A 27,586-nucleotide genomic window follows, 5' to 3' on the forward strand; every position below is an offset into this window, starting at 1 on the left:
TTGCCACTTAGCAAAAAACAAAACAACAAAATGTCAGGTTAATATTAAGTGTGACAGTGAATTCAATTTACTTTCTATTTTGGCAAAGCTGGAACAATTTGATTGGGCAGTTCTTTCCTCAAATACTGCAGTTACTTTTTGCAGTAAAATCAAGAAAATGTGACGAGAAAGTGACATCCAGAAGTTTAATTTAAGCCTTTGATAGATACTGCAAAACAAACGTATTATGATTGCCTTGTATGTCATAGATCTTCCAGGCCTAGGGCTAATTATGAAAAACGTATGCAGTACATTCTATTTTTCTGTCCAAGGCCTTCAGAATGAAATCCATTAAGTGTCTGGACTTTCTATATGAGGACGAGAAAAACTGTAAGTTTTAGTATTACAACTGAAATGGCCATGACATTTCATATAGCTACCAATACCAACTAAGTCATAAGCCAGAAATTCTGAGCAGAGGAGCAGAGAAAGCACCTCTCTTTTCTTCAAAGAGTACTTCAACATAAAAGAGTTCTTGGAAATGCAGATAAGCTTTCAAGAAACTTCCTTCAAGATCGTTAACCACTGAATGAGATGCTCAATGTTGATTTTCTGCCTCATTTTCCTGCTGAAACCTGACCCATTTTGTACACAAGGAGACAGTCACAGATTATTTTCCTTTCACTATCTCCTTACTGAATTTCCTGGGTACTAGGGTGCTTTCTTGAGTGGCTGATATTAAAAGTACCTCCAGCAGCATAGGGAAATTTTTTCCACTTTTCAGGTAAGTGCCATCATTACTGTTTGACAGCAGAAAAGATGTACGGGCAATTATCTACTTCTCCATTATATATTGAGAGGAAGTTGCAGTTGTCACAGCAGTTTGGGTGGAGCCTAACCAACTATCATGGTAAAACATTCTAAAATTCCTTTAATAAAATTTAGGTGAAATATTAGCATTGGGATTTTAAAGTCAAAATGGTGTAAAGTAAAAGCAGCAGTCTAGAGATCTTTTTGTCTAACATCTTTTCTATGCACATTAAATATTAGACTTTCAAATCAAGGTTAGATTCAATTTTCATTTAAGTTGTGACCTTCTCCAACTGAATAAAAAAGTGTTAAGTTGATGACAAGATTAATGATATTTACATGCCAAATGACAGAACTAAAGCTGGAGTACTGATTAAAGATAATTAGTCAGTGTAATGCCATTTTGAACCTATGGAAAATTTGATAAAATCAACAAATACTGTTTGGATATGTTGTGAATCCATAAACAATGAGGACTTACTTGTGAAGGGTCATCATTTTTGCTTGTTTGTTTGCTCATGAGGACCATTTTTAGTTCTGCTCTTTCAGTTATTCCTTCGTGCCACAATTACAGCTGAGGAAGAAGGATATTTATAAAGTTTACTCTTGTACAGTATATCCTCTTGACAGAAAAACAAAGAAGGAAAAAGAGACCCAATAGTTCTGAGAGATCTAGAACTAGTAAAACTGTATTTCAGTTGGACTACCATCTTGACTTTGACAAAACTTGGATTTTTAGATAGGTTTTTAGACTGAAGTTTTTTTTTAAAACTACCTCTTCCAAGGTGTCAGAAAATTTTTCTTCAGACACCGAAACAACATGACCTGCCTAATCTACTTAGATACGTATTTCCAAAAATGATAAAAAATGATTAACAACATAATTATCTTTGACTCCTTAAACACCCTGTTAAAAATTGAAGAAAATCCATCAGTATGTTCAAAAGAAGAACATTCATTCATGGAGTTTGCCTAGGTATAGAGATTCTTAGGTGATAACCATCAATAATGAATACGTGGTGTTAAAACTGTATAGATAAATTTCATTAATCTCCTACAAATCAGATTGGGTTAGGAGCAAAATGGAAAATAAAAATGAGCCTTAAAAATAAAATAAGAAGCTATATATTTTAGACTTTAGCAAAAGGCTGTTTTGAACAGAGCCAAATAGAATTTACTCAGTCTATAGAAACAACAACAAAAATATTTAACAGAAAGCAACCTCTATTCATTCTTAGCTTGCTAGTTGTCACAGGAAATTAATGGTACGGGTAACTAAATAAGAGAAATGGGAATTTGTGAACATCTTTATTAACCTTATATTAATTTGCAAAATGAGGAAAGAAAATAAAAAGAAACTTTTGCTCCCAAAAGTTAGTATGTGTAATATACAGAATAAGCTGCAGCTGTAATAAAAAGAGATGTTTCTCTCATTTATAAAAGACAGAGTTGCAGTCCCATTAAACCAAAACTATTAAGTCAGCTAAAATGCTACCTTCGAATGAAACATTTCACTTTCAGTAATGAACAGTTAAACAAATCAAATTATATCTCTGTTGACTAGGGAAAAAAATAGTCTATTTTATTTTCAATTTTTACGGTAATAAGAGATTAGGAAGAAAAACATATCATCATGTAAAGAGGTATCTCATTGCAGTTCTACTTTTCAAAATCTCCTTAAAGCAGGTTTCCGTTTTCTGTGAGTGACAGTGTCCTGAATGCTTTAGCTATAGGGACAAGCTGTTTAAGCCTTTCTATAAGCAGTACAGAAAGTCAAATAAGCAACGTTGAACACTTGGGACAGACTGTGAAACATCTTGTCATACCAGTAAGCAATTAGATGACATAGTAAAGCTAATGTTGGCCTCTGTTTGGAAAAAAAGCATTTGTGTATGTGTTCAGGTTGAAATCAGTGAAGCTTAAAGATGCCCAAGAGAATTTCACTAGACTGAGACCAATAGGAAAATATAAATCTTAGCAAAAGTAGATGCACAGTTTGATCTTCACTGCTTAATAATTTGGTGGGGTATGAAGCTTCAATAAACTGAGAAGAACTAGGATAGTGCTAAGTCATACAAATAAAGCTCTATAACTCTGCAAAGTGAACGAGACTGAGGAAGAAAAATCTGTATGGCAGAGGGATGGATACAGTCTGGAGTTTGTGTACTTAAAGGGTTTATAGGGAATGTGTATGTAACAGGGACTATTTTTAGGGTTTTCGGCTGTTTCTATTCTCACCATAGTAAGAGGTGATCTTGTTTATGCTGAAGAAAATGGAAGTAAGAGCAGTTACGCAAAGCAGTCTCTAAAATAAATGCTTTCAAGGTTTCTGTTGAAAACACTGCTTCCCAAAAACAGCTGCTTGTTGCCTCATGATGTATTCACAGCACAGCCTCTTTACTTGGCCCATCACCCTGCTGCACCTGCTTCTCTCAGCTTACTTCACCTGAGGTAATCGTGAGGAGCATAACAAAGTGCTGTGGTCCACCACCTGAGCAGAAAGCTCAGCAATGCTTTTCTGCATCCTCAGCTGTACCACTGCAAAGCCAAGCTGCTGGTTATATGCTGTATTTGTTCAGAGCATCAGGTACTAGCTATCTGTTTACTTTCCTTTTGTTCCTCCCTGTTGCAATTTCTCCTTACTGCCAAGTGATTCCTGTGTGAAAAGTGCTCAGAATTTTAATACAGTGTATGAGATCCTTCTTCCATTACAATTCTCAGAGGACAGTATTAATATCTCACTAATTGGAAAGGTACTACCAGACAAATTACAAGTGTATTTACTGTCAAATGGAAACATTTATCATTGTGATCTATAGAAAGATGTCTAGAACAGAAGTTTACCACTGTCATATCGTTTGGAGCCCTGTGTCATCTCCATAGTTTCTTGAGCTCAAGTCTAGCTTTCACTTTTAAAGTCCTCTCTTTTAGTCAAGCTACTTTCCTCTTTGTAGAGTGGGTATCACAGACTGGAGGATACGCCCTTAGACTTCCAAAACATTAATAATCTCTATTCTGTTCAACTGACAAGTCCTCTTTCTTTGCTTCCAGAACACTATATTCTGGAATACAACTTCTGAAATACAACGGTTTGAAATGTTTCAAAATAGAAAGTATAATGGTAAATTAGAACAGCAAAAATTATAAACGTGTAACTCCAAAAACAATATATGAAATATGTAATTTTGCTGCAAAATTTTTAATGAGCTTCAAACGCTACAGTCTTCTTTTCTAAATATTCATCAAAATGTAAACAGGCTAAGGAAGGCTATTTATTTTTGTCAGTGAAGTGGAATTGTTTAGAGCTGGATCCCTTTGTTCATTACAAAAATGGAAGAGCTTTCTTGGTAGTGTTATTAGTATATCTCAAGCAACTAGAATGAAAAGTCTGCAGAAGTTCAAAAAAGAGAATTACTTGGATTTAGCTCATTTCTGATTATAATAGATACTGAAATGTTAAAAAGAAACTTTTAGATAGATACAAAAATATTTGGCAATAGAATTTTCATGGGATTTGCTATACTGACTGCAGACATGTATAGCTAGTATTACTGCACTGCTTCAAGTATTAATTTTCTGTAGTTTGAATAAACCAAAACAAAAGTTCAATAAAAACTGACTTACTAGTTGCATATGTGTTTTTACTGTATCACAGGGCTCATTAGACTTGTTTAGAGAAGTGCCGAGTGTTATTGAGAATAATTTGGGCAGTAAGCAAACTGCAGACAGATCAAGACAGATTGAGAGTTTTAGATGCTAAACAAATCTTAGATTTTTCAAATTCATAATTAGCTGTACACTAATTATTCCCTAGGATGCATTTCAGAACCTCTGACAAAAAAAAAAGCTCATGTTTTGACATTCAGAAAATGTTCAAATGATGCTTGTATCCTGTTTTTCTTAGGCACATACAGAGGAGATTCAGGCAAGAAGATCTTATTTTTCCTCTATAAGAGACCAAGAAGGTTATTTTAGATCCACTCTGCACCAAGAAACAACACTGGAGCTTTCACTGGGGCTTCAAATCACTAGGTTACTGTATCTGAACTTTCCAGAACTTGATGCAAGCAACCAGCCTACCTAGCTACTTCTCTACTGCACACAACATTTCATTAGAGTTTTGGGGCAAATCTACATGTTTACTATGGTATTTTATTTCATCTCTCAAAGGAAATCTGAAACTGGAGAATTTATGAAAGGAAAAAATAATTAGCAGTGAGAGTATTCTGTCTGCAACTACGCAGAAGACATTTAAAAAGGATGAGATATTTTCTCTCACAAATAAAAAAGAACCAGAAAAGTCTTTTATACACTCTCTCCTCCCCACTGTCTGTAGTTTTTCATCTTTAATCTTGCCAAGATACACTGTTACCATTCCCCAGATATGGAGTTTATATTAATGGAGATTCTGCAGTGCCAAAAGAAAAATATACAAAATAACAAAACTCATTCCTCTAGGAGGAAAAATAATCAGCCTGAAGGGCCTTGCAGAAATTGTCCCCACAGTGGGGACACAGTGTCTGCTAAACATACATATGAAACAATTTTTCTATACTAAAAACTTTATTTTTTAGAAGACAAAATTAAAAATCATTGAATGCATGTTGCAGTAGCAGTTCAATTATAAAGATAATCCTCTTGCTATGGACTCTGGAATAGTTGCAATTGCCCTTATAGTGTCACAGAGCAAATATATACAGACTCCTATAATAAATGTCTTATTTTTCATTATCAATATTTTCTTGTATTTTTTGCAATGGTCTGCGCATATATTTCAAAAGTCTCACAGTTCTGTTATGCTGTATCTATCTGGCAGAGCCGCAGAGGATTGTCCATTGACTTTGAAACAACATTATTGTCTAATCTGGAAGGTCTCAGAATTTGGCTCAACTATCAGTCTGGGACAAGTGGCCAAAATTGATGTTGCAGAAAATTATAATCTTACTTTGATTAATCCTGCTTTTTTTTTTTTAACCACCAAGCTTCAGTTATCAGAAGATATCAAACATACAAAGTCAGTATTAACAGAGTGAGGTATTGTCAGGAGTTACATTATGAGTGCAAGTATGCTAGTCAAAAGTATTTTTTTTTTTCAAGGAGAAAGTTTTTCACAAAATACCCCTATATTCGTGTATTTGCTGGAAAATACAGGTCCGTTTCTAAATATGCTGCATAGGTGTGGGTTTTTTTAATACATAATTTCTGGACTGCACAGGTTTCACTGCTCATTTTCAAAGCAGCTTTCACATGACAAAATGTTGGAATGAAAAATTGGACAAGTTAACAGTAAACATGTTCTAGCAGTTGAGTAAGGGAGATTAAAAGCTAGCGTAGTTCAGATGAAAGCCTATATTCTTGTATCAGTGATAGAAGCAACAAAACCAGGATCAAAATTGGAGGTAAAGTTTGAGCTATTCAGCTATTTCCTTTTTCAAGATGACTACTTCTCTATACGTTAGTTTGACATTGTAAAGTAACATGATTTTAAGAAAATTCAGTGTTCCCATCCTGAGAAATCAGATTCCTTTCCAAAACCTCACCATACTTTCACAAACAAATGTTTCGTCTGTAGTTGGTATAACATTGTGTAAGGGAAGAAAACTTGTATAATATTTTTTTTCTACTCATTTTATTTGTAAAAAACATTTTAAGATTATTTTAAGATTAATCTCAAGTTTTTCCCCTTATGTTAATAGAGATACAGAAAATTTTATCATACATTAAAATTAAATATCAGGTTTTTTCCTATTTGTTATAATTTAAAATTTTTAGAGCCCTATATTAATAAATCATAGAACTACCCATGCTTATATTTTGTGTTTTATAACCACTAAAATAAATAAATGTAATTAAAATGCAAAGCTACCGAGAGTCAGATCTATAGTCACTGGTCAAATATTGATCGTCAAGGAGTTTATCTCAAATAAATGTCTTGTGCCAGAAGGGAGAACAGCCCCACTACTTGGTGCTCCCCAGTTACATACACGTTTAACGTTCAATTCTGATTTCTGCCTAACTTGGTAATGTACTAGTCAATTCCCTCTGATAGAAGAAATTTTAAAATTATATTTCCTACTTCAACTGTCCAAAATGAAAATACTTAGAATTATGTACTCAGGTCATTTCTTTATTCGTGAATAAGCAGAGGAACTTTGTTAATTACTCTTTATCAAGTTATATTAAGATCCTCCAATTATCTTCTATACTTGGTCCCATATCCAGCAGATTATTGAAGCTACTATTTTTGAAGAAATTTGTATATAATTATTTCATATCGGAGAAGTGATTTATGAGATGTGAAGTATTCAGCCAAGGACTTTAAACATCTGGCTTAGTCTCATTCTTTTCAACTAAAAAATATGAACCCACATAAGAGGTAAAAAAAATAAACAATTATCTTCCTCTCCCCTGCTTCTCAGCTAACAGATGCACAGAACTAAAAGCTGCTTCTAATGCTGCAAATATTTCTAACAGAAAGAACTGTACAGTACATAAAAACTATAAAACTCATTGTTATCTATAATCTACACTTTAAAATAGTAAATTGCCTTCATATCCTGTGTGTTGACCTGGAATCAGACATGAGCTATATCAAGTACAGGAAATTAAGCGTGTAATTCCATCTTCTCCTAATGTCATCTATATCCAACATGCTGTGATACAACTTTATTTCACTGCCCTCAGCCTCTTCGATTCCTCCCTTTTCCCTCTGTCAACATCAACACATTTGAGACTAAGTGGTGAGTTATTTTAAAAAGTTATGAATAAGACCAAAGGAAAGGAAATACTATATTTCAGTGGTGAATTATCACAACATTATAATAATGACATCAATATTTAAACTGAGTATTTTTTTCCTTAAGAATCATAAGTTACAAATTAATATGTACATGTACTTCATGCGACTAACAGGAGGATGTGCACTGCAAAGTCTATTACTCCCATAAATGCACAAATATACTCTGTTTCATTGCTGTCTAAGGATAGAAGTTGTGAAATATATTGAGTTTCCTTAGTCTACTGACAATACTACAGTTGAATTTAAAGTTCCTATGCAGATTTTAAATGTGTCTTCTAATCAATGTTACAAGTCAGACTAAAAGCCATTGATGAATCATACATTTTGTTCCAGATTCTTCATGGAATTGATTGGTATCAAAATACTTTTGTAGAATTTTTTTAAATTGCATTTTGAAAATCAATCTATTTCACAAGCATACATAAGCTTATCTTTAAAGATTTTACCAGACATTAGGACTGCATTTGCTTTAGAATATCATCTACCTATATTTCCCTGAATGCCTTCATACTTTACTGATGAAGGAATAGCTCTTTTGTTGCTTTTCTTCCTTGTTTGTTCTCTGTCTGGCTTTCCTGTTTTCCAAAGAGAAGAATTTAAATGGAGACAGAAATTAGCTTTTCAAATAATTTCCTTGTATCTGTTAAATTAAATGTATATTTTTTAAAAACTGCATCTGTGATGAGATGTAGAAAGATTATATTAGAGAAAAGAACCTACAAGGCCCCAAGTAAGGTAGAAGTTTTAAAAGAAATCAACAAGGAGTAACTAAAAAATTCATCTTTTCCTATTTCAAAAACTACTGTACAATCCTATCAGCAAAATAGCGTAAAAATAATTAGAACTGATGTTTGCCTTCCCTGAAACAATATGTACTTTTGGATTTATTAAATAAGTTCTTTATGGATTTTTTTTGCATCAATTCAGGAACTGATATTTCTTCAGGACAAAGATAAGGAGACCCTAGGAGCTCTATTAAAATATTTATGTATACTAAATTTTTAAATATAATTTAGTGACAACTTCAATAAAAAAATATGCCAACCACTTTTTCAAATAAGTAACAGTCATATGCAATTGGACTTGCACATCTTCTACTAGCAGATGCTATACATGCAAATTTTATACAGTTCTCTGCTATTCCTACATATTAATCCATACAGTTGAAACTGTTTTGGTTTCTATTGAAAAATGAAATTATGTAAAAAAAAATGTTCTATGCACATATGAATATGTATTTTACACGCATATACATGGAATTAAACATACATGGCTAAACTGCACAATTTAAAGATTCTTTGCAGGTAATTCTACCAGTTCCTCAAAAATCACTCTATCTGGAATTGAAATCAGCATAGCCTGTTGTTATATGCTTTGTACAAACACAGTGGTCATTCATACATATGAGGGTTGGTCCAAAAGTAATGCCTTTTGTTTTATTATGTTGGCCCACAACATCAGAGGTAGGTGGTGGTAGTATGGCAGTAGAGGTTGAACTTTCCTGCCAATATTCCATTACATTTTGTTGCTGTGTGACAGATGGCAAAGGGGCAGTCTGATAAAGTGGCATCTGACATGGAAGTGCCAATGAAGAAAAGGTGTGTCACTGAATTCCTCCATGTGGAAAAAATGGCTCCCACCGTCAATCACTAACACTTGTGAATGTTTATGGAGACCAAACAGTGCACATGAGTACTGTGAAGCATTGAGTGGTAGTGCACTTGAACAGTAACAACAGTGGTTGCCTCCAGTGATGCAGATTCTTGAGGCATGCAGGCTCTTGTTCATCTCTGTTGAAACTGGTGGGGACAATGTTGAAAAAGTTTTGTAGCCAATAACTTGTTCTATCAAATAATGTTATCATGTTCTTTGTATCTCTTGTAATTTCAGTAGAAATAAGTAGGGCACTTTAAAAGCAACCTGCATGTTATAGCAAGGACTGCAGTCTAATTTCAAGGCAAATAAAATTAAAGTAAGGGAAACAGCAAGCACAGCAGATAAACATGGAAAGCATTATTCTCTGTTACTTCCTCTGACATTATGCCAACTAACCAATAGGATTATGAAATTGGGATGGTTTCTATTTATTCCAAGACTGCACAAAGAAGCATTTTCTCCCAAAAGCAATCCAATGCAGATACCGCATAATACAGCCTGGTCAATGAGCTTGTGGCTGGAAAGAAGCATTTCACAAGCCACCATTCCAAACTCAGTCATTCAACTCCATTGAACTGTGTCTAAAAATCATATGTGCATTTGTTGAGCATTTTGTTTCAAAACTGGAAACGTATAAGCCTTCTGAAAAAATGTTTTCCTTGCTCACTGTACTCTCCCAGGTTTCCCATTTGTTTCAACTACAGTATGAGTATTCAATCTGCTCTTTTGGGATCCAGTTATCTCTGAACTGCTTCCATCCCATTTTATATGAAAATAGATAAAAGGACTCCAGCTGATAGGTGTCAAAATTAACTAGTGAAGTTTTGAAAGATGGGCACACATAATACTGGAAACTTCCCTAAGCCTATCACATTCTCTCAGTCTCCAGAAGATCAAATTGTAGAACTCAGTATAAGAAATAACTTCTTTGACAAGTTACCTTTTCCTCTCATGTTACAATGGCACAGTCAGAAGCTATGAAGTCCCCTCTAAGAGCCAGTGAACTCTAAAACACATCATTCTCCATTATCAAGGGTTTCCAGTCACAAAATTATAAAGACTGCTTCTCTCACCTTTTGTGAAGGGTTTAGTCGGTAGTGAGATGAAGTACTGAGTTGAAATTTAGATCTGTGCCTCTCAGGACTACAGTGCCTTTTTTTTTCTTTTTTTCCCTCTTTTTTATTTTGGATGATATGAGTAGGGTAGCTAACTCATTATAGTGTTACATAAGTAACATAGCAATTCTAATATTCAGCCATATATCGTATATTGGAATAAAAGTGATAAAATATACACACAGGAACAGAATTAGAAAAATAAGAGTGCATTGTGTTATTGTAAAGTTGTTTCTAGAGGATGCAAAACAGATTCACAACAAATTAATGCAAAAGTGCAACCTCTCCTGGCTTTTTCCAAACACCAGAGGAATCACTAAAGTTCTCTGCAGTCATACAAATACCTCAGAAATGAGAGAAAATAGGTTACTATCTAAGTGTAAATCAAATTGCATCCATACTGAACCACAGGAACTCAAGGAGGTCACACAATCACCAAGATAAGAAGCAGTTAATTCAAACTGGACATTCCTACCTTTGCATTAGATCAGCTTAGTTAGAATCATAGAGTCACTGAGTATAAAGCTAGAAAAAACTTTTTTGATCATATAATATGATTTACCATGAATGGCAGAGATTCTTAAATTTCTTCTTATAGTCCAGTAATACAGTCATGAATGGAAATCATCAAGAGACACTGAAGTCAGCATTCACTTTGATAGTTCCAGGAGCTAATCAGCTTTTTTTTTTAGTTTCCATTTCTTTGGCATGATCTGAAAATAGCTGTTTTCTCTAGTCGAACTAGAGGGTCCTTTAGTATTCTGCTTTCTCACCCACACTTACACTGTAATCATGTCACATGTCAGAATTCTTTTTGAGACCTGTTTCTTTGCATTTCTTAGTGTAAATTATTTCTTTAATTCTCTGTACTTCTACAAGTGACCACATTAAAATGCAAATATCTGTGCTATCTAAAGTGTTTTACTGTAAGCTTCCCAATCTACCATAAATGCTCCTACCCTTACTCACAGATCTGTTTGCACAATCAATATGATGTTATGTCTTTTTGTTACAGATTGAATTATTTTTTTGTTTTTTTTTTTTCCCCACATTGAATTGGATCACTTTTTTTCAGAAATAGATGCGACTTATTATTTATTTCAGTCCATTAAATTTTTCATGGTTTGTATGCCATGTTTTATCATTGGTATTGCATGAATCTATTACCCAGTCATAGAAGTTAGCATTATGGGCTTAATACAGATCCATATTTTTTTGAAAAACCTGTGTGCAACATTCATATATTGTATTTTGAGAACTATCAACTGATTCTTATTGTTTATCTGTTTAACCATGTAGATTTTTTTTATCCGAGCTAGTTACCCTCTGCCTGAAGAACAAAATTAGAAAGTGTAGAAAGAGTTTATTTAATCTACTTCAGATGTCTACTCTAGGATGCAATACTCATTTTTCCATTCAACAGTGATTCAGTCATACAGTTACCTCAATCAACACCTACAGTTCATTGAGTGGAATTGCCCTCCTACTGCTACAATGCCTAAAATCCTTGACACCTCTGCTGCAGTACTTAAGTATGTTTATCATAGAGTGATGAAAATGTGTATTTAAAAACCATGTTCTCATATATATGTTTGACATAATAGCTCATAATATCAAGTATCACAAAAGCAAGGAAAGCTGTTTCACTCCCATTCTCAGCTTGGTAGAAGCCATACCCCTCCACACCTGAGAGCTTTCCCTTAAAAAGGGGAAAAGCAGGAAAATTATTTCTTCCAATCATAGACTTCTTGGACAATTAATAGTATTTATTAGCTTGTGTATTTTCTTTCTATTTGCCAGTTCTTGACAGTCCAGCAACGAGATACGGATATATTCTCATATGTGATGGCAAAGATAATTATGCCTAGTAAATGCAAATCTGCAACTTGAACATAACCTAAAAAAATAATTAGAGCTAAACAAAAGGGAAAAAAATGCCAATCAAACAGGAAAAGCACACACATACAAATCCAATTCACCATAGTTCCAAACTTAATTGTTCAAGCTGTTAAAACACTTACAAAACATTGGTAAACTAAACTCTATTTTACTTTTTATAGCCTGTTTTGCTGTGCACATGCTTGTTAGTTCATTTACATAGTAATGAGTCTCAGAGACTTAAAGCTTTTCATTTTCACTGAATACAACTTGCAAGCATTATGCATGCTAAATTGGAAAGAGAAAGACTTCTGAAAAGAGAAAAAGAAAGTTTTATAGCTATGTGATATATTGAAAAGAAATTTCAATTAACTGAAATTTTCTAGGTATTTGTTGGAATAAAAGGAATTCATTTTTTCACTATAGTTAAAGACACCCTTTGCTGACATGGTAGTTTTGCATATTATGATTTGCAGAGTGTAGATAATTACTACACTGTTTAAAATCTAGAAATGTACACCTTGATTCTGTTTCAGGTATGCTTTTCATAGAGAGGATATTTTCATATATACTGCCTCAGAGAAAATATCCCAAAACATTTATTCTTCTTTATGATTTATGTGATTCCTCTGTGAGAATGGAAGACATCCAGTAAAGGGTCTCCTTATGTTTTTCTCCAATGGGGCCATCCTGATGGTGTAAGAGCAAAAGCAGAAAACACATGAACAGGAATTTCATCAGCTGGTACTGTTTTTATGCCCTTAGACAAGTAAACCAAAGGAAGCACAAACAAAAAATTAAATCTGTGAAATAACTTCAGTGTGTTATCATTTTTCTCTTAAGGCCAAAACAAAGCATTATACTAGACTTTATGAAGGAAAAATCAACTCTGTCTCAGCTGAAAGCAGGACAAATATATTTATATTTACTATTGAAACAGTGATGTAGAACTACACTTTTTGTTTCTAGATTGGTTAAGTGGATTAAATTTATTTTATCCAGGCACTGAAAATCTATTCAGTGTAAGCATTATGTTATGGATTTACATACTTATGTCAAGGTGTTGAGAGTTTTATTTTTTCATTCCATTTTTTTATGAATACTTTTTTTTTTAATCAGAATCAAACTTCAAGCAAGGAATTTTAGAAGCTTACTAGGTATATGTTTTTATGAATAAGGATTGATAAAGTAGATGCTAAGAATCCTTCCTTCACAGTGGCTTTTACTTCATAATGGCTTAGTAACACACTCTGGTGATGGTGTTGATATGCTACGTTACATTATGATCATGATTATGAAAGTATTCTTAAATACACATTTGATAAAATCTTACTCTAGAAATAGTCAAAGGAAGTGCATCAGTTTAAGTGATAACACAATAGCATTCACTGAGTATAAAATAATTTAAACATTCATCATACTTATTTATTCCGTGAATGGTCATATATGTCTTAATCATTTTGACATTTTCCTCTAACTTGATATATTTTTTTTTTGTTGTATTAAATATATCACAGAATCATGTTATATTCTGAGTTGGAAAGAACCCATAAGGATCATTCAGTCAAGCTCCTGGCTCCGCACACAACCACCCCAAAATAAGACTATAGGAAAGCATTGTTCAGACAATTCTTGAACTCTAGCAGCTTGGTGCAATGACCACTTCCTTGAGGAGCCTGTTCCAGTGCCTGACCAACCTCTGGTGAAGCGCATTTTCCTGATATCCAACCTGACCCTGCCCTGTCACTGCTTCATGCCATTCCCTCAGGTAACATTATGCCGTCTAGTAAACTGAAATAATATATTCTAAGATTGTGATGGCTTATGTGATGGTAATAAGATGTATTTTAATACAACAAATGTCTTTGCCTGTGTAATAAATATTTCACTTTGCATTATTAATATCATCAACATAAAGTTAAGTATACCATCCATTTAAATACTCAAAGCAACCACAGTAAACTTTTACAATAGAGTATATATGACCAATCGTCACATAGAATATATTAATTCTCAAAATGCACAGTAATTTCTGTCATCAAAAATATTTTAAGAAATCTGATCTTTAAAGCAATTGAGACAGTCACAAGTGAGATCCTCAGGTAGAAATCAATATTAATTGTAGTTTGACTCACCACACTAGCAGATCTTTTCCAATTCCACCTTTCTCCTAAGGAAAAAAAAAAAGCACAGTGATATACTGAAAACAGTACATTGAAATGCTTATGTTGCCATTTTGTCTATGACTTCTGCACTGACATCATACCCTTCATGAAGTATCACGTAAATGTAGTAGTTGGTCTAGATGACAGCAGAGGTTGTAAAAGTGTAAAAAAAACTTGTAAAAGTGTACAAAAAAACATTACGTCCTAGTTAAAATAGTACCCATCATAGCAGTGAAGGAAGATAAAGATGAATCAGTACTAGTAGAAAACTCTTTGTAATCACACAGAAGTTGTAATACAGTTCAGCTTGGAAACATTTAACTTTGTAATTCTAACTATCATGAGTAACAGAGATGCTGGCTGCATTATTGGAAAGAAAAACAATATTTCTGCTTAAATATCTACAATATCCACACCTACCTGAAATATAAATTTTTCTGGCCTGTATAACAGTCAAATGACTATTTATACATGATCAAAACTAAACTAATTCTACCCTGACCCACAGTTTGAAAAACGTTTTTAAAGCATCTTTTTCTGCATATGAAAAAAGCATAGCTTGATAGATGGCCCCAAACCAAGGTTATCAGAGAGTACAGGCCTCGTAAGATGAATAGGACATAATATAAATACTTTGATGGATGGATTCTCCACAAAATGGTTGAAGTTTCAAACAGGAAGCTTATGTAGGAAAACAGGTTAACATGTACCTTAGCAAGGTGTAAAATTATCAGTATTGACCACAACTAATAATATGGGTGAATCCACCCTGGTTAAGAATGTAGCAAGATGAATAAGATGCTAGCAAACTCCACTGAGATTCACAGATGTCCCTTCACATTGAAATATGCTAGTTAGGTAAGTATTGTTGTTTGTTTGTTTTACCATCTGACAAAAAGTATTGTTGGCCAAATTTGGCTGGGACTTTGGAAAAATCAACCACCAATTCAGTAAGAGAAACAATTCTTGATTTTTGTCCTCAAAAATATGCAGAGATTCTTTCAAAATTTTTTCCAGAGTTGATCCCTTTGAAAATAATGACCAGAATACATTCAAGCTCAGTATCAATTTGGGTGTAAGGAAACATCAAAAATCCACCACAATAATAATCTATTTCAAAAAGGCAAGCTGCAGATAAAAATCAGGGAATTTGTTAAAAGAAAATTAAAAGGAACAGATAAAGCATAAATTATGTGTAGAAATATATTTGTATATTTACTTGATTTTTTTCTTACACTTCTTTAAATAATGTGTATTACATCTAGAAAACATGTAAGAAGCCATGTGAGTAGTTAACAATGTAAAAGACAACATCCTCTTTTAAAAACATAAGTTGCAACTAGATGAAGAAATTCGAAGAAAACAAACTCTGGCTAAGATCAGGTGTTTTTCACCAGAAACTTCTAAAGAAATTGGTGAAATTTTGAATTAGTTAATTTCCTCAAGGTAAGAAATGTAATTTTTATCATTATTATTTTTATCAGTGGTAACCATGTAATAACAGTCCAAGAAACACCTGTCAACTGAGGAAAAACTTGAATAAAAACTAAATTTAGCAAATAAGTGGATAAATATTGAGAGAGGAATCCCACAAATTTTACAGAAAAAAAATTTGCTGAGGTACTAAAGAACTTATATAACAAGATTTACCTTGTTAATTTGTACAACCAAAAGGCTTACGATAAGATTCCTTATCAAAATGATTACTTATAGACTAATCCATCATTAAATCAAAAGTTAATAGAAGCAAAAGTTGATTATGATAAGCATCACAGAAGGATCTGACAATACTGAATAACCAGATAACAAGACAACATTAGAAGAGCAAAAGAAAATCAATAGTGTTCCGTACTCTTATAAATTCCTCTCTTTTCTTTATTCAGTGTTATTTTGGAGCTCTTATTTTCTTGCAGGAAAAATATGGCAAAAAAAATTTCAAGGAAGGTATCATTCTGCTAAAGATTTTCCAAGAAGTTTTATGTTTTCTCACTTATTCTTTTTACTTTGAGGATGCAATTGATGTTTTTTTCCCTTTAATCTATAAGAGAGCATTTTTAATTTGATGTGGCTTTTATATTTGTTTGTTATACAAATGGAGCCTACGCAAAACTTAATTTGCTCCACTTCTATTTGCTGGAACAATTTGTCTTTCCAAACAGAAAAGATAAAATATTATTTATTCTTTACTTCTCAGCTGCAGAAGGGCAGGATAGGAAAGTTGTAGAGGCAATGTGAGCAAGCAGTGCCCAGTGCCAAACACAAATAAGAGATATCAATTAGAGCCCATAATCCAGGACATACCTATTATGTATTAACATTTTTTTATTGACAGTTTAGTTGTGCTGTCTTGGTCTGAATTCTAGATCTGTTTATGTAAAAGAACAAATATCCAGTAAGGTGGAAAGACCATGCCATTAATATCAATCTGTTGATTTGTCTATCTACCACAGCTTCTAGAAGTAACATTTGAGCCTCCATCAGTAGAGAGAGGCACACAGTCCTTCACTCTTTGCCTTCTGAGTGCTTAAAATATTCCCTGAAAGCCTACAGAGATTATTAGCAATATGCAGATACATAATTCCTATGTTAGATAATATCCAAGAATAATACAGTCTAGATAGAAGACTGCCAATTGCCTCAACTACATTTAAATAGCACTTCAGACACTTAGTAGATCTAACTCAGTTGAATCCAGAGTTGCTATTCTTCTCATTATCTAAAGAAGAAATTTGAGAATTTAATTGCTGTTCCCTCCCACTTTTCATTTTGTTTGGTAAATAAAACCCTCTGCTATGTTTTGATTCCTGTCACCTGTACAACCGCAGTTTATTAGTAGTAATTCTAGAGCTAGATCTTTATTTGGCATTGTACAATCAATGAATATACAGATGATATAGTTGTACAATTGTACATGATGATATAGTATATCCAGGAGTTTGGCTGATATAATTATTATACTAGTGTAGGAAAAAAAGGACACTCACCCTATCCTGGGCTCACATGACAGACTCCAGTGGAGCAGATCTCTAGAAGAGATCCTTCCTTACTGGCAGTCAGCTCTTAAATGGGTCTAGGAGAGGTGGAGCCAGGCTCCATCCCTTCCTGCAGCACAGGTGAATTGCCTTCACCTGTGCTCCCATGACTGACTCATTGCTTGCCTCAGGTGATTAATCAGAGATTCAGGCCATGATTCAGCAGCTCCATACAGGTATAAATCAGTACGTGGCTTTAGAGAAACTTGGTAACCTACATGACCTGGTTTTTACCTGTCTGATGTTTCTCTCAGAATTGTACTAGACATAAGGAACAGAAAATAACAGAGAAATAAAAACATTATGGAAAAGAGTGAAAAGGATTTTGCTGTTTTGACTCATTAAGAACTTATATCAGCATATTGATCCAATCTTTGTTAATTCAAGAGATATCAAGGCTCTAAAGAATTGCTTTTTTTTTAATCTACATAATACATTTACTGTTCTCAAGCCATTCAAACAGAGGACTTGAAGGTTTACACGGGGACTAAGAAGGGAAGATTCTAATGTCATTTTCAAAATATTTCTTCAATTAAAATTTTCTATAAGTGGTATGTAAACCCTTAGCACTTCTCAACACTCAAGACCTGAATAATGCCTCGAACCTGCTGTAACACTTGGAAAGTACTTTAGAAAAGCAGAAAATTTTAATTAATAAAAGGTTACACAGGTGGTTCTGCTCTGTTTGTCCATAACACTCTCAATATGGCATGATTGTCTCTACGTTCTAAAACACAGCAGCAACAGCAAATTGTGCTGCTAACACATTAAACCAGGGTGCTTTCCAGCAGTCAGCTAATTGGAAAATTGTAATAAAGTATAAAGCAAGTATTATGGCCCCATGTTACGCTGGCCTATGCCGTTGCCTCCCTTGCTGCTTTCTGATGTTACATTGCTCCTCCCACAGCCATTGGTATTCATAATCTGATCTCACACATACTGATATTTCAGTCTTGAACACCATTTTTACATGAAATGTACATAGTATTTCATGGATAATCATCTCTTTTTTTTCTTTTTAATGTGTTTTACTGTTAATACATGCTCCTGTAATTATAGAATGCCTAGTCATAATGTTACAGGGTAAAGTCAAGTAGCCTATAATTTATATGAACTACATTACTACATGGAAAAAAAAATCAATACTCTGCACTGTATTATCAGTTACTATGACTGCCCACAAAATAGCTGCTTGGTTGCAAATCTTTAACTATTCTGGATGTTTAAATTTAAGCATTAACATTCCATCATTCCCTAGTGAAGTAGCTGAGTACCCAAATGAAGAATTCTCAAGTCACAGCTAAGGAATAGTTATCCCTTCAGGGTGAAAATACAGTGAGTGACACTTTTATAGTGCTCAGTGGAAATATACATATGCAGAACGCTGCAGAAAAGAGCAAAAGAATAAGCCAGAACTGAAATGTATACAGAACTGTATGTAACACTTTCTTTTCATAGAGGCTATATCTGACCAAAAATGACATACTTTTTACACTGTACAGTTTTGAAAAGATTAAGGGGAAATTGCCTCTTATCATGTTACCTAAATCCAGCTGCAATTAGTTGTTGCTCAGATTTTTATCCTCAAAGCCAAAGTACACAGCCATGGCCTTCCTAATTTATAAAAGCTGAAGGGACTATCATGTATGGTAGTACTGCGCCAACAGCTTCCCAACTTTAACATCAAACAGCCAAGTCTCCTTTTTTTTTTTTTTCCATGTATTTCCATTTGGATTGAATTATTCCATCCTGCCTAGTTGCACTATATGGGCTGTGCTGCATCCAACCTTTTCACACTATTCCTGAGATTTGTACTTTTAAATATCAGGTAAAGCATTTTCAAACTGCTTACATATTATTTTTGAGAATAGCTTCATCACCTTTCTTCATATCCTTATCTAATTTAACTGACCTTGAGAGCCCAGTCATGTCGATCTGCTTAATCAAGAATTGGCAAATATTATAAATGACACATACCCTGAATATACTAAATCTATTCCACAGACATCTTACTCATCTTCCAATACTGAAGAGCACTGGAGCTTGAAAATAGCCCTGAAGAAATTGCACAAGCAATAGCAAGCGTTACTACTCTTCATTTTGGCACACTGTGTAGAACAATAATATTGATTTGTGTACTGCAACTGTGAAAAAAGGCTGCCTTTTACTTCAGATATACTTCATGATAACAGAATAAGAGACTTCTCTTCCCTCTCAGAGGAAGCGTAGTACAGCAGCTTTGCAGCAAATTTCACATCTTCATGTCATGGTCATTTTAACATACTTTGCCTTCCCAAATTATGAAGCAGTTTCACAACACTACTGACTTCAGCAAGTATTACCACCATTTTGAACAACTTAGCAAGAAAATACAGTACACAGGAAAACTCAATAAGACCCAGTCCTTTTCAAATGGCCATTTCACTAGAAATCTTTCCTAGGCTTATAGTTATGAAGTATTCTGGATCTAATTTAGGTAGTATAGTAGCCAATGTGTAGTAACAGCATTCTGAGAAATCTACATTATACAGAAATAAAGAAATTTACAGAGTGTAACTCTTGTTTGCAGTATAGTACAATATAACATGGTTTGTGCTTTTCTATGTATAGAATTTTTCTGGAATGACTCTGAAGATGCAGTTTTCACTTACTGCTATATTCAGTGCTTATACCAATTATGAATTAAGTTTTCCAACTCAATTTTAAAGAATTTAACACACGTTAGTATAATTCTATTAATTATACAATCAATTAAAGAAGCTTTTCATTATTCTCCCTTTTTTAAAGCCAGAATGTTTTCCACAAAGAAAATAAAATGTTCTGCCTTCTTTTTTTATTATTTTTATTTCACAAGCTGTTCGTTGTCCATTCTAAATTTCTTTAGATTTTTCTGTACAAAATGAAATAAGTTTTTCACTGAGGAATCTGAACTGAGTTCTGTTTCCTCAGTGAAACTTAGTCAATAGCTTTTTTCTGCAAAATGGATGAGTAATACCTCCATCATTCTTTACAGAGCTAGAAAACTGTTCAACATAGTCATTTCACTGTAATCTATACATGGCAAATTTTCAAAAAAGAAGTATCTGAATAGCTAGTGAGACTTAATAGAAAGAGACACCTTAATAAATACATAAATAAATAAATTGTAACTGATTTTCCATCAGTAACTCAGATTCGACCTTATTACTCTCCATATTCCTAACAATGCACATCGGTTTTGGTCATGGCAAATTCTCTCCTAAGCAGTCTAATTTTTCTCTGTTCATGGTCCTCTGCAGCTTAACAAGGTAAGTGCTCTCAGAATGAATCTTATCAGTAGAGCCCAGACGCTAAGAAGTTGGAGCAAGTGCTTTCAGTTTAAACTTGATGATTGTCATATACAATAACTTTGAGATTAAAAAAAATACAATGAAACTAAGTCCCCTTGTACTTTCCATTATCCAGTTATCTCTTCCAGTTGACAAAATTACCTACATACTAAAACCTAGAAACTAAAACTTGCAATCAATGCAAGAAAATTCCTCTTGGAGTTTTAAAATTCCGTACGTTTGCTGGGAGCCAGAAAAAAATATACATATTTTCCATAATCTCATGATTAGAGCACTAACACAATAAATGTAGTGATTATAACTCAGAGCCTCTGTAATGTTACAAGAGTGGAACAGTTGTTGTTGTCTCCTATGGAGAGAATTCGTGAAACAAAGGCTACATATCAGATTTATTCTTGTGGACACTGCAAGAGGGTCCCATACATCTTGCTCATTGTTTCAAAAAATAGTGGATCTTGCATATGTGCCTGTGCAGATAACATCTGGAAAGGACTCTTTGAGACGTAAATATATCTTTAAGTGTACGTCTATCTCTTGGAAACTTACTGAATTTGTGCTGATTCCCAAAATATTTCATTTTCCTACTTACTAGGATCCCAGGAACTTTGCAGTAATTTCTGTAATTTACTATGGAAAAGACGACGTTATAAATAACTAAACAGTGTGGTAAATGCAATCCTCAGCATCTTTCAGCCTATTTGCTTAACAAATCCGAGGAACTAGATGTATTCTTGAGCACCATCTAGTGGTATTTTCATGGTTTACAATACACAGAACTACCAGCATAGATCTTCACAACATTGAGAATGATTTAAAACGAGATCACAGTGGTTTTCATTTCTACTGATTCTTGAGATAAGTGTTTTGTACGTTGATTTGTTCATCAGAAAACTTTAAACCATTTTTAAGTTTACTCCAAGCACAAAAAGAAAAATAAAAGAAGAGTTTAATTGGGAAGTTTGTACCTAGAAGTAGAAATTAACTGATAGAAATCCTCATCTTCAGAAGTCATGACTTGAAATTCTCAAGCTGAGTTCTACAATTGAAACATAAAAATAGAATACACTACTAAAAATATGTATTTTAAACTGATACATAACGAAAGTTATATATACTTTCATCTATGGTCGCATTATGAGATAAATTTCTAAAGAAAAATATAAGTTTTTTGGCAGGTTAATATCTTAACTAGAGACTTACCACTAGAGCCAATGAGTAGGATACACTGGTTCTTTTTTTTTGTGGTGATTTCATGGAGATTTTAACACAATTATTTTCTTTGTATCTGGGGCATAGTTCCTTCCTTGCTATTTACAGACTAGATTTATTTTCTAGGAACTATTTGGTTTTCAGAAGAAAGAAAAAAAAAAAAGTAGGAAAATAGTTTTCACCAACACAACAAGTAAGAGAAATCAAGAAAAAAAAAAAATAACCTCTTTGTATATGTTTTGGTTTGCAGTTTTTTGTGTTGCGTTTTTTTTGGTGTCCCTTCTCCCCCCCTTTCTCCAGCCATCCCTCCCCCCCCCCACCCAGGTAACATATAAGTAGAAATATATTGGTAGTTTGTGTCTGGGGAAAAACGTTATATATTTACTATTCTTAGATACAGTAATTTGTCTGCAAAAATGAATGGGAGCCTTCTCATGACACTAAAAATATACTTTTATTTATACTTTTATTACTGCTGTGGCAATAACAAATACCAGAATTTTAATTATTTAATTATGACTACATGCACACAGAAATATATGGACCACATGATGTGCTCCAATACTGGGTATTATTTATTACCAAACGCAGAGTTTTTCACTTTTAATTGTTTAGCATTTGCAGGTGTTTTGCCGATAAAGAAAAAATAATAATAATCATGAACTTGAGACATATCAAGGAGATTCTGAATATTTTTGAAGATGTAATAATGAAGACTACAGGTTTTGTTTTAACATTTACCCTTCTTAAATATTGTTTGCTTCTGGGTCTTGTGGGGGGTTAATCCAATATACAACAATGTCTGTGCTCTCCTTGTGTTAATGTTTTGCTGTTTTGATGGAAGATAAGAAATCTCACATTTTCTAACATGGCTTTTCATTTTGTCATTTCTCATACCCTAGTGTCAAGAGACACAAAGCTCTTTAGCTGCCTAAGTAGCATGCAGTTTTTCCAGAGCTCACAGTCCTGTATCCTCATATCTCAGTCTTTATTTTGCCTGACATTGTTCCTAAAAATATGATGAACAGAATAAACATTTAACTGTTAGTCTAATACAGAGTCTATACAGATGGAAGCACTGTTCTTTCCTATTAATGCATCAAAAATGCTTGAGTAAAATAACATCAGAGCAACTGTGATCTGAGCAATTTTGGTTGTATAGCAATTGTCATTATTCACAGAATAGAAAAGAGATCATTTCAGTTAGCTACATTTTAATCCGTATTTATTTTAAAAGCATATCTAGGTACAGATTAAATCCTTTATTAATATTCTCACCAATACCCCCATTTCTATTGCTGAAGAAATTAATCATTTCTTCCTGTTTTTCTTGTTTCAGAACAATCTCTTTCAAGAGTTCCTGACAATACATCTTTAGAGTAATTAGCTCTAATCAGACTCCTTGTTGTTGTATTTCAACTTCAGCAAAGAAGGACTGTCATTCTACACATTCCTCTTTTTAGAACAGTTGTTTCCAACAAATTTTGATATCACTGAAATTACCATTTCTTTCTATGCTGAAATTTCAGGTCTCTTGAAAGCCTAGGTTACACATTAACTAATAGAAAGAAACAGTGACATCCTCAGTAAACACCTCTTCACAAAGAAAGTGGTTCACTTCTGGTAATTTATTGAAGGAAATTGCATTTTTCTCAAACATAAGATATTTGTTATTATAAAACAACATTCTTTTTAAGCATGTATGCTTATAGTGAAATCCTTTTTAACAGGATGTTTTTGTCTGCATATATGTTAGAACGAAGGCTGGTTAAGATTGAACTGGCAAAGGGCACATCAGTATTGCCCAAATTTGGGGCTAGTCCAAGAGCTATAGGTGAAAGAACAGTTCTTTACAAAATAGACTGACTATGTCACAATGAAGCCTGTGTAAATACAAAATGTTATCATTCTTCTCACTACTAATAGTTTTCTGAAGAGAGAAGATCTCACTACACTGATGATTGTGTTCACAAGAGAGAAACTGAGAACATTTTTTGTGCCAAATTTGGGGGAAAATGAAGATAAAGAACATATTCAGCTGTAATAGTCTCTCACGCTGCCAAGGCCAGAAAAAAAATCAAAGCCATGATTTATATAAGCTCTTACAGTATAACCTGAAAGTCCTTTTTGCTAATGTCTTCTTTAATAAATGATACTCAAGGACAATCCACTTTCTCTGTTCATATGGCACTAAAAACATGAATTGCTGATTACTGCAATATGAATAAAGATCCAGACCTACATAGTGACCCACATACATTCATGTGAATGTTCCTTCCTTACCATTAGTTCCAGTGACTTTAGGAAAGCACATGTGAGTAACCTAACCCAATGCATTACGTATTAGAAGTCTAAAATACCTGCAGACATGGAAAATAAATAAATAAATAAAATGAGATGCCTTTGTCTGTTGCTTTTTTCATAAAATCATAAAATTCTGAGCAAATTAAATTTACATGAACCTAAAGGTTTTAGCTGTACTGTTCATTGTTTTTTTTCTGTATGCCTTTGTGCCACAGCAGGAGAGTTACATGTCTTTGCAATATTATTATTTCTAAACATCTAGCATCTCTTATACATGTTCACAGAGTTTGCAGTGAAAGCCTGTGGAGGGGGAAAAAAATAAAGTAAAATTAGTTTAAAACAAGATTCAAGGAATAAATTTCAATATAGAGCAAACCTGCAAATCTGTTTCAATAATGCACTGATTTCTGTTGGAGGTTTTATGAGGGTTCCCTAAATGAAATTGAACAAACTCTAGCACTGGAATGGTCCAGCAGAGAACATACATCACTATGTAATTCACTGCTTTAATTCACATAACTAATTTACCATACATACACACATAGAGACACATAAATACATACAAGTGAGCTCTTAACTCTGCCTTTGGGGATTTACACAGAAAAACAAATCCATGCAATCTAAGAGCATATTGTAATTGCCTATCTATTGGAAGTTATAAATTAATAAAATGAAGTTATGTCAGTCTTCATCACTGATTTAAAAATATACACTATTTCAAAGAAGAAAGGGGATGTAATTCCCTTCTCATTACAATTCTGGGGACGGGGAGAATGGAAAAAGGCTCATTTCACAAATGATTTTGTGCTTAATATTTAAAATGAAATGCCTATTTTAAGATTCAAGATTGACTTTTTTATTGTTCTCTGAGTATTTGATTCTGTCATAGGAAAACTGTGCATCCTGAAAGTAATTATAGATGAGTTTGAACACCCAGCAAATATTTTTCTCCATTCTGTATTTTGATTTAATGGTTTGGTTTTACCTCTTTTAATGATACTCAATGATATATTGACTGAAAACATTATTCAATTCCCACTGTCCGATTCTTTTCAGGATTTAGAAACCAGCTTCTTCACCCTATAGTCTTAGGACACTAATTCATTTCATTGCCTCAGAAAGTATCTAATACTTAAAATATTATGGAAAGGTATAAACATATACAAATTTATGAATTTTAACATTTACAGATAAGTGTAAACTTGTAGGAAATAAGCATATGCTGCAGATGTGGCTTTTACAGAATCACAGAATTGTAGGGACTGGAAGGGACCTCCAGAAATCATCAAGTCCAACCCCCCTGCAAATCAGGCTGTGCAATCAGGTAGGCATCCAGGCAGGTCCTGAATATATCCAGAGAAGGAAAATCCACAACCTCTCCAGTGCTCCATCACCCTCACTGTGAAGAAGTTCCTCCACGTATTGGTGTGGAACTTCCTATGCTCCAGTTTATGGCCATTTCCCCTTGTCCTGACCTCACTGACCACACTTAAGATACTTGTAAACACTAATCAGATCCCCTCTGAGTCTTCTTTTCTCTAGACTGAACAGACCTAGTTAGCTCAGCCTTTCCTCATAGGAAGATGCTCCAGGCCCTTTATCATCTTCAGGGCCCTCTGTTGGACTCTCCAGGAGATCCTTGTGTTTCATGTATCAGGGAGACCTGGATACAGAAGTGGAACTGGATACAGAACCCATCTGGTTTATTGTTGCCCAGCTCTCCTGTCTGTCCACATCTTGCTGAATGGCAGCAGAGCCTTCAGATATGTCAGTCACTCCTTCCAGCTCTGTATAATCAGTGTTTCCCTCAGAGGCAGCAGCTCCCAGTGGCCCTGGCCCAGCTGCTGGTGGGCTCCGCAGCTGAAGGGGAGGGCTGCATATCATACCTGGAGTTGTGGGCTAGCAGAAGTGGCCACTATCCCCTCATCAGGGTAGTTGATGAAGATATTCAACAAGACCAGACCCAGCACCAACCCCCAGGGAACACCACTACTCACAGATCTCCAACCAGACTCTGCACTGCCAATCACAACCCTCTGAGCTCTGCCAGTCAGCCAATTCTCAACTCACTTCACCATCTACTCATCTATCTAACACTTTTTCAGCTTCAGTATCAGGATGTCGTGGAAGACAGTATCAAAAGCCTTGCTGAAGTCAAGGTAGATGACATCCATTGATTTCCCCCCATCTACCCAGCTGGTGATGCCATCATAAAAGCTACGAGGTTGGTCAAGCATGATTTTCCTTTGGTGAATCCATGCTGACTATTCCTGAGGACCTTCTTCCATTCCAATTACTTAGAGATAACATCTAGAACAAGCTGTTCCATCATCTTTCCAGGACAGAGGTGAGGCTAACTGGGCTGTACTTTCCCAGATCCCCCTTCTTTACCTTTTTGAAGACCAGAGTGACATTGGCTATCCTTCAGTCTTCTGGCACCTCTCCTGTTCTCCAAGACCTGTCAGAGATGATAGAGAACAGTTCAACTATCTCCTCTGCCAGCTCTCTCAGCACACATGGATGCATCCCATCAGGGCCCATAGATGTGTGCACATTGATCCCACCTAGATGCCCCTGGACCACCTCCTCCTCAACCAGAAGGATACTCACCATTTTCTGGACTCTCCCTCTTTCCCCTAGGGGGACTTTTTGGAACAAAGAGCAAAGCAAAGAAGGCATTCAGCATCTTCGAGTACTCAGCATCCCCCATTACCAGGACACTTCTCTCATTCACCAAGGGACCCACATTATCCTTAGTCTTCCTTTTACTGTTAACATACTTTAAAAAACCCTTCTTATTATCCTTTATTTCCTTTGCCAGGTTCAGCTCCAGGTGAGCTTTAGCCTTCCTTGCCTCTTCCCTGCAGGCCCTGACAACACTCCTATACTCCTCCCAAGAGGACAGGCCCTTTTTCCACATTTCATAAACCCTCTTCTTCCCTTTGATCTTATCCATAAGCTCCTTGCTCATTCATGCAGGTCTCCTGCCACCCTTCCCCAATTTCCTACTCTTGGGGATGTACTGATCTTGAGCTTGGAAGAAGTGCTGTTTAAATGTTGCCCAACTCTCATAAACCCCCTTACCTTCAAGCACTTGAGCCCATGAGATACTTCAAAATAGGTCCCAGAAAAGGTCGAAGTTGGCTCTCTAAAAGTCCAAGGTAACAATCCTACTTTTTGCCTTACTCCTTCCGCACAAGATCTTGAACTCCACAACCTCATGATCACCACATCCCAAGCTGCCCCTAGCCTTCACATCCCTAACAAGCCCATCCCTGTTGGAAAGAACAAGGTCCAGAAGCACCCCCCA

At 34.6% G+C, this 27,586-nt stretch overlaps 1 long non-coding RNA gene across 1 annotated transcript in view; it reads right to left on the reverse strand.

Annotated features, from left to right (window-relative positions):
• Window positions 1-27,586, reverse strand: part of LOC104911176 — a 78,450-nt gene that overhangs the window by 1,879 nt on the left and 48,985 nt on the right. The window contains exons 4-5 of the long non-coding RNA XR_793693.3: window positions 14,373-14,407; window positions 1,271-1,363 (exon numbers count right to left, since the gene is read on the reverse strand). This is a non-coding gene — a long non-coding RNA (uncharacterized LOC104911176). The remainder of the gene's footprint in view (window positions 1-1,270; window positions 1,364-14,372; window positions 14,408-27,586) is intronic.

Source organism: Meleagris gallopavo, chromosome 5 (genome assembly GCF_000146605.3).
Source record: "Meleagris gallopavo isolate NT-WF06-2002-E0010 breed Aviagen turkey brand Nicholas breeding stock chromosome 5, Turkey_5.1, whole genome shotgun sequence".
Classification (NCBI taxonomy): domain Eukaryota; kingdom Metazoa; phylum Chordata; class Aves; order Galliformes; family Phasianidae; genus Meleagris; species Meleagris gallopavo.